The 7672-nt window shown below is 49.4% G+C and overlaps 1 long non-coding RNA gene across 1 annotated transcript in view; it reads left to right on the top strand.

Moving 5' to 3' along the window:
• LOC110260142 overlaps positions 541–7672 on the top strand; it is a 54504-nt gene continuing 47372 nt past the window's right edge. Inside the window, exon 1 of the long non-coding RNA XR_002342992.1 lies at positions 541–662. This is a non-coding gene — a long non-coding RNA (uncharacterized LOC110260142). The remainder of the gene's footprint in view (positions 663–7672) is intronic.

Genomic DNA, 7672 nt, shown 5'->3' with positions numbered 1-7672 from the left:
CAACTGCTGCTGTGTTTCTACGGTCGCTTAGCTTGGCCCAGTGTGATCCAGGCATTACTCCAGCCCCAACCCTCCACAGTGAACTTCTGACAGTGTCATTCAGGACCACCTGCAGCCTTTAGGGCCCTTGTTAAAAATGCAGTTTCTTCAGGCCCTCCTGTTTCAGATTATCTGGTCAAGGGCCCGAAAGCTGTACCTTTCTTTTTTTTTCCTCATCTTTTTAGGGCTCACCCACTGCATATGGAGATTCCCAGGCTAGGGAGTTACAGCTGCTGGCCTATACCACAGCCACAGCAATAGGGATCCAAGCCACATCTGCGACCTATACCACAGCTCATGAAAACACCAGATCCTTCACCCACTGAATGAGGTCAGAGATTGAACCTGCATCCTCATGGATACTAGTCAGGTTCATTACCACTGAGCCACATCAGGAACTCCCAGGAAGCTGTAACTTTAACCAGCTCCCAGGTGTTTGTCATTTACAATAACCTATAAGAAACCGAGCTGTAGAGGCCCTGCTTCCTGTTTGGCAAAGAGCTGAGCAGAGTTGGTGAAAGCAGGTCTCAGGATACGAAATAGGAACCTCTAAGGTTCGTGGCAGAGAGCTGGGGCCAGAACCAAAACCCAGGCAAGAGGTTGAGGACTGGAAGGGACATCCGGTAAGACAACAGACTGGGGCTTCTCCCTTGGCTGGCTCCTGAAATCTCTCACCTGCCCCAACCCAGCCTGCAGGGCTCAGGGCTCAGGCCCTGGTGGGAACCCTCTGGAGCTGGATTAAATACACAGAGCAAGATCAAGGGGAAAGTTGGGGGAGGGCTGATGTGCACTCATTTATTCATTTATTCAGTGTGCATTCATTCATCCAATATTAACTGAGCACCTATTCTGCACCAGACACCAGGTTAAGCCCTGGGCATTTAGCAGTGAACAAAAATGGATATCGTTACCCGCCTTGTGGGGCACACAGATCTGGCACAGCCAAAGAGCAGCTCTAACAAGGCTACTGGGACTGGCGAGAGCTGCTGGGCAGTAAAGGTGGGTCATGGGCTAGAGGTAGGGATCCCATTTTTCCAGGGAGGAGAGGGCTCTGACCGAGGCATCCGCTGTGGAATGCCAGTGAAGGATTCTGCATCATTAACCGCTCAACCAGTAAGTCTTAACACCTGCCTCTTTCCCCTCTCTTCATCCACCTCCACCTGCCCATTCTGCTTTCCAAATACCTCTTGCAACTGACCACGTCTCTTTATCCCCACTGCCACTATCCCAGCCCAAGCCACTGTCATCTCCCTCTAGGATGATAACAGGACCCACTGACCATTGTCACTACAGGGCCATACTTAACCACCTCCAAAACTTTATCCCCATAACTTCCCACGAGGGTCGGGTCTTCCACTCATAGCCCCTTCAGTGACGGCCCAGTGCACTTAGAATAAAATCCGAGCTCTTAATATGATTTACAGAACTCCTGAGGACTAACCCCAAGCTTCCACCAACCTCGTCCCATGCCAATGGCCCCTTGCCTCACCCCGCTTCCCACCAAAGTCTGCCGACCCCAAGGACACTCACACATCTGGAATGCCTGTCCCTGCTTCCTTTCCTTTTGCCTGAGTGTTTGCTATTTATCCTTTAGACTTCTACTTAAATATCACTTCTACTGGGACGCCTTCTTTGACTCCTCCCCTTCTCCAATGTAAATGTGGTTTCCCCGTCCATTTTCCCTTTACTTTGTATTCACTCACAGCTTGTACCTAGTAATTGCACATTTCTTGTGATTATTTAATGACAGAATCATAAGGGCCTCCAGGTAGAAAGCTGATCTTGTCCCTTTTGGTACACACAGTACCTAGCACGTTGGTACTCAATATCTGTTGAATGAACGAATGAATGAATGAGCAAGTATATCCTCATGCTGTACCTCTTCTAAAGTGTCTATCTTTTGTGGCAGGAGGATTGGGTAAATGAAAGGGGAAGGAACAAATCAAAGTCCCTGCATTTTAATAGATTTGAGAAGATACTTCATGAACAAGACATTTATGTTAGTTATCAGCTACTGAATAACAAATGACCCTAAAACTTGGCAGCTTAAAACAATAAGCATTTATAATCTCACCCTGCCTCAGTAGGTCAGATACTTGGAAACAGTTTTGCTGGGTGGGTCTGGCTCTGTGTCTCTCTTGAGGGTTTAGTAACACATTGGCTGAGGCTGCAGTCATCTGAAGGCTTGACTGGGGCAGGAAGGTCCACTTCCAAGATGGCTCATGCACATGCCTGCCCTCAGCTCATCACAAAGCTTTTCACAGGGCTGCTTAAGCATCCTCCTGACCTTGCCATGATGGCTAAATTCCTCCAGAGCAGCACTCTTAACGAGCACAAACCAGAAGTTACACTGTCTTTTATGACCTAACCTTGGAAATGACACTCATTTCTGCCACATTCTATGGGCTACACAGATCAGTTCTACTCATGGAGGGAGAAGACTACAGAGGGACATAAATACCGGGGACTGAAGATCTTTGGGGGCCATTGTAGAGGCCAGCTATCATGTACTGAAGTGTAGCCCCCTACACATAAGTGTGAATTCAGAGAAGAGAACAATCTCTTGGATAATTAGCATCGGTTTGATGAAAGAGGTTGATGTGCTCCATACCCTGAAGAGCGACTAGCCCCTGGAAAAGTCATCTGTGAGCAGAGGGAAGGAAAGTCATGTGGAAGCACAGCATGAGCAAAGGCACTGAAGGTGGGAGGAGACATCATGAATTTGTTAGGATAGTGGTCTGGCTGGAGCTGAGTGTATATGTGGTGAGGTAGAGGTAATAAGACAACGTAGTTGGGTGACATCAAATTAAAGAGGATTAGAATGTTGTTAACAAGGAACAGTGTTGAGCACTGAGATGACTATGCCAAAACAGAGCTTTAGGAAGCATTAGCCAAGGGGCAGTATACCAAATGGCTCAGTCTGGGGAGAAACTAAGGCAGACACACGAGCCTTGCCCTGGTGAGAACTTGAGTTAAGATGCTGGCATTGGAATATCCGTTGTGGTTCAGTGGTTAATGAATCCAACTAGGAACCATGAGGTTGCAGGTTCGAGCCCTGGCCTTGCTCAGTGGGTTAAAGATCTGGCGTTGCCATGAGCTGTGGTGTAGGTCGCAGGTGCGGCTCAGATCTGGTGTTGCTGAGGCTCTGGAGTAGTCTGGGGGCTACAGCTCCGATCAGACCCCTAGCCTGGGAACCTCCATATGCTGCAGGTGCAGCCCTAGAAAAAGACAACCAAAAAAATGATACTGGCATTAAGGAATTCCCATTGTGGCTCAGTGGGTTAAAAACCTGACATCATGGAGTTCCCATCGTTGCTCAGTGGTTTTCGAACCCAACTAGCATCCATGAGGACTTGGGTTCGATCCCTGGCCTTGCTCAGTGGGTTGAGGATCCAGCATTGCCATAGCTTTGGTGTAGGTTGCAGACGTGGCTCGGATGTGATGTTGCTGTGGTGCAGGTCAGCATCTTCAGCTGCAGTTGGACCCCTGGCTTGGGAACTTCCATATGTCATGGGTGTGGCCCTAAAAAGACAAAAGACCAAAAGAGAAAACGAAAACAAAACTGACATCTGGTCTGTGAGGAGGTGTGTTCCATTCCTGGCCTCACTTAGTGGGTTAAGTATCCAGCGTTGCCGCAAGCTGCAGTGTAGGTTGCAGATGCAGCTCAGATCTGGTGTGGCTCTGGCTGTGGCTGTGGCCGTCGCTGTGCCTGGGAACTTCCATAAGCCTCAGGTGTGGCCCTAAAAAGGGAAATTAAAAAAAAAAAAAAAAAAAAAAAGGCCTTAGGAGTAGAAAAGGACACAGAGTTTTACGTACTATCACTAAAGGAGAATCAACACCACCCAGAAAGCCTGTAACATGGAGGATGAGGTAAGGGGATGGGTCTGGACCTCAATTTCTCCATGTACAAAAGGGGGGGGGGTCATGTTACCACTCGCTTCCCTCACTCCACCTGTCCCCCAGGACTGAGTTGGGCATCATGTGATAGGATGGATATGAAACTATTTTAAGAACAATTCACTTGATGAGCAACGTTTATTTTAGGCCAGAGGGAGGTACATTTGGGGACAGTATAGGGTCTTTGTGGGGCCATGTCTGTCTGGCAGCTCATCCCTTGAGCCTTTCCAGGCCGATGGATCTAAAACCCCATTCATCTCTCTTCTCTTCTCTTTGTCTGTGCCCCACTGTTCTCCCACTTAGCTGCCTGCAGTCTGCAGAAGCTGCAGTCTTCCCCTTTTCCTCTACAAGCACACAGCAGTCAGGAGACTGTGCTGGGGGAGCATTTGCCCTGGCCAGCCCCTGCCCATTGGCCAAACAACGTGAGAGACTTTGTCTTGTGGAAACTGAAGCTGTACCCAAAGTGGCCAGATCAGAGGAGATGCTGACCCAGCCAGCGGACACTGACCTACTGCGCCTCTTTTTTTTTTTTTTTTTAATGGCTTCACCTGTGGCATATGCAATTTCCTCAGCCAGGAATCGAATCTGAGCACAGCTGCAGCAACACCCGATCCTTTAACCCACTGGGCTGAGCTGGGGATTGAACCTGTGCCTCCACAGCCATCCAAGCCACTGCAGTTGGGTTCTCAATGCACTGTGCTACAGCAGGAGCTCCTGACCTACAGTGTCTTAACCTCCATATCTGTCTGGCCTCCACACCTGGCTCACCTAGTTCCTTACCCCAAGTGAAGTTGCTTGACAACAAAGCTGTTTCTTATTTGCTTTGCGGATTTTATACATAGTCTTGTAGCTACTTATCCTCCTTGTATGAGTAGTGATAAGATTCTGGATTTGAATTGTCATTTCCAAGTACTTTCATAAACATCATCACTAAGAGGCAAACGAAGGAGAGAGCTATGAAGTATCCCGCTTCGCAACTTACCAGCTAGTTCCATGCATTCCTCAGGCTCGGTCTGCTCATCTGTGAAATGGGATAGCAATAGACCTCACCTCTTCCAGTGACACAGAGGATTGAATAGGTCTCAGCGTGGCACCGGCAGGTCGTGGGATAGGACGGCAGCTTCACTCTCAGAGCGCCTGCGGGGTGGTTGGAAAGATGGGGGGGTTGGGGAGAAGTCTGCTTTTTTTGGGCTGCCTGGGCTCTTGTTAATAAATTTCCAGCGGGACGTTTCCGCCACTTGCCTTTTTTTAGAGACATGAAGAGAGGAGAATTGAAAACATTTCCTATGTTGAAATGAAAGGCACTATTTAATCTTGTCACCATCTGCCTTCGCTCCAGGCTGGGAGCCCACAGGCCCGGCTCCCTGTTTCCTAGCGACAGGCAGGCACACCTTCCCCATTAGAGAAAAACCGCCCACTGCTGGGAAGGCTTCTACCCCAGGGAACTGCGAATGAGGTGCCCCAGGCCAGCCCCCCACTTCCCTGCAAGCAGGACACCCTGTTCTTCTTTGCCAGGGTCACAGAGCAGCAGGGGCCAGTCCTCGATGTGCAAAGTCCTTGAGGGGACCCTTGATGCCCTGAGCCCCCTCCTCGCCCTCAGCAAAGCTCTAAGGCTGTCTTCATGTCTGAGGGCTGCCTCAACCAAGTGCCATGAACTGCATGACTTACAACAGAAGCTTACTCCCTCACAGTTCTGGAGGCCACAAGTCCAAAAGCAAGGTGTTGGCAGGGTCGGTCCCTTCCAGAAGCTCTGAGGGAGAACCCACTTCAATTCTGCCTCTCAGGTCAGTGGCTCTGGCAAGGCCCTTGGCTTATAGATGGATCACGCTCTACCTCTACCCTCACGTGGCTTTTCCCCTCTGTCTCGCTGTGTCCTCTCTTCTGTCTCTTGTCAGGACACTCGTCGTTGGACTCAGGGCCCACCCTAATCCAGGAGGATCACATTTTTTTTTTTTTTTGTCTTTTTGCCATTTCTAGGGCCACTCCCCCAGCATATGGAGGTTCCCAGGCTAGGGGTCTAATCAGAGCTGTAGTCGCCAGCCTACACCAGAGCCACAGCAACTTGGGATCCAAGCCGCATCTGCAACCTACACCACAGCTCATGGCAACACCGGATCCTTAACCCACTGAGCAAGGCCAGGGATCGAACCCACAACCTCATTGTTCCTAGTCTGATTCGTTAACCACTGCGCCACGATGGGAACTCCACGTCTTTTTTTTTTAACCTTCATTACATCTGCAGAGATCCTCTTTTGAAATAAGATGACCTCAGAAGATCTCAGGTTCCAGGTAGACACATCTTTTGGGGGAAACACGCTCTTCAAACCCATTGCAGAAACAATCAGGTCACCAGGACGCCACCTGTCCAGGTGATAAACTGGATAAAGTCCCGTTAGGGCAGTATGTGAGATGGCCCTTCATCCCCAGCCAAGGGCTGTAGATTTGGAAAGTGGAGCTTGGGACAAGGCAATACCTTAACCAAAGAGGATGTAGCCCTCAAGGTGGCCTAGGAGTGTAGTGATTCTCCCCAGAAAATGCTTTCCGACCAGGCGTCTTCCGGGTGAGTCTGCTCAGCACAGGGCAGCAGCCATGCCTGTGCAGCTGAGCAAACAAGGGCAAGCACGTTTGCCCTGTCTTCCAATTCCCTGGAGAGCCCCTCGGATACTGAAACTGATGGCTGAAGACTGAGCGCCTGAAATCCATTCCTTTTCGTTCTTGTGCTTTTTTAGAACACAGGCGACAACAAGAAAAAAAAACATCATGTGCACTTGTTTGTTTTGAATAGGTAATCTATTCTCATAGTTTCAGCTTCAAAAGGAACAAAAGGATATTTTGTGAAGATGCGCCCTCCCATGCCTTTCTCTCAGCCAGCAGGGTCACCTCTCCAGACGCCACTCATGTTGCAGTCTTATGTATTCTCCAGAGATGCATAAAGAGAGGTTTTCTTTTTCCTTCTCCTGCATAAAGGGTAGCTCCTCTACCTACTTTTGTAACTTACTGTTTTCACCTTGCAGTACATTCTAGGGATTGCTCCATAGCAGCCATAGAGAACCTGCTCATTCTTTTTTAAGTGGCAGCCACATCCACTGTGTGAAAGTACTGCAGGGCACTACCCAGGGCCCTGTTGACGTGCACATGGGCTGTTCCCTAGTTCCTCTGCTCCTGGAAACAGCTGCTGTGAATAACTGTATATGCATCGTATTCTACACGGGTGGGAATATATCTCTAGGGTAAAGGGCTAGAAGTTGCCAGGCTCCTCCTCCCTCCATCACAAACCTCTGGACTCGCAGGCCCTGGATTGAACGGCACAGCCTCCAAAGGCCTGGCCCATTTATTTTAAGCTGGTGAGTACTCTGCTGGTGGAGATGGGCCACAAGCTGAAGCCTTGCCTCCACGCAGTCTGTGCCACTGTCTATGGACACAGGGTGAACTGGGGCTGGAGACTGCAGTCCTGGTCCCAGCTCCAGCTCTGCGCTGTGTAATCTGGGCAAATAACCTTTCTCGGGGACAGGGGGTAACTTAATCCTTGTCACCCCCTCTTTCCCAGACTTAAGGATGAGATAGGCAGCAAATGTTGTCCAGAGATGATGACAAAACGTGCCCCAACAGCAATCACGCTCTTTTTATTACTAGTAATGGAGCCTATGAAATAGATGGAGACCCATTTCACCCTTGCCACTCGTGTATTTATTTCCGATCTTATGTCCTTGGCTGTCTGAAAAGAAAGATCAGATTG

The sequence above is a fragment of the Sus scrofa genome, chromosome 3 (assembly GCF_000003025.6).
Source record: "Sus scrofa isolate TJ Tabasco breed Duroc chromosome 3, Sscrofa11.1, whole genome shotgun sequence".
In the NCBI taxonomy this organism is placed as follows: domain Eukaryota; kingdom Metazoa; phylum Chordata; class Mammalia; order Artiodactyla; family Suidae; genus Sus; species Sus scrofa.
This window is presented reverse-complemented; position numbering and strand designations above follow the sequence as displayed.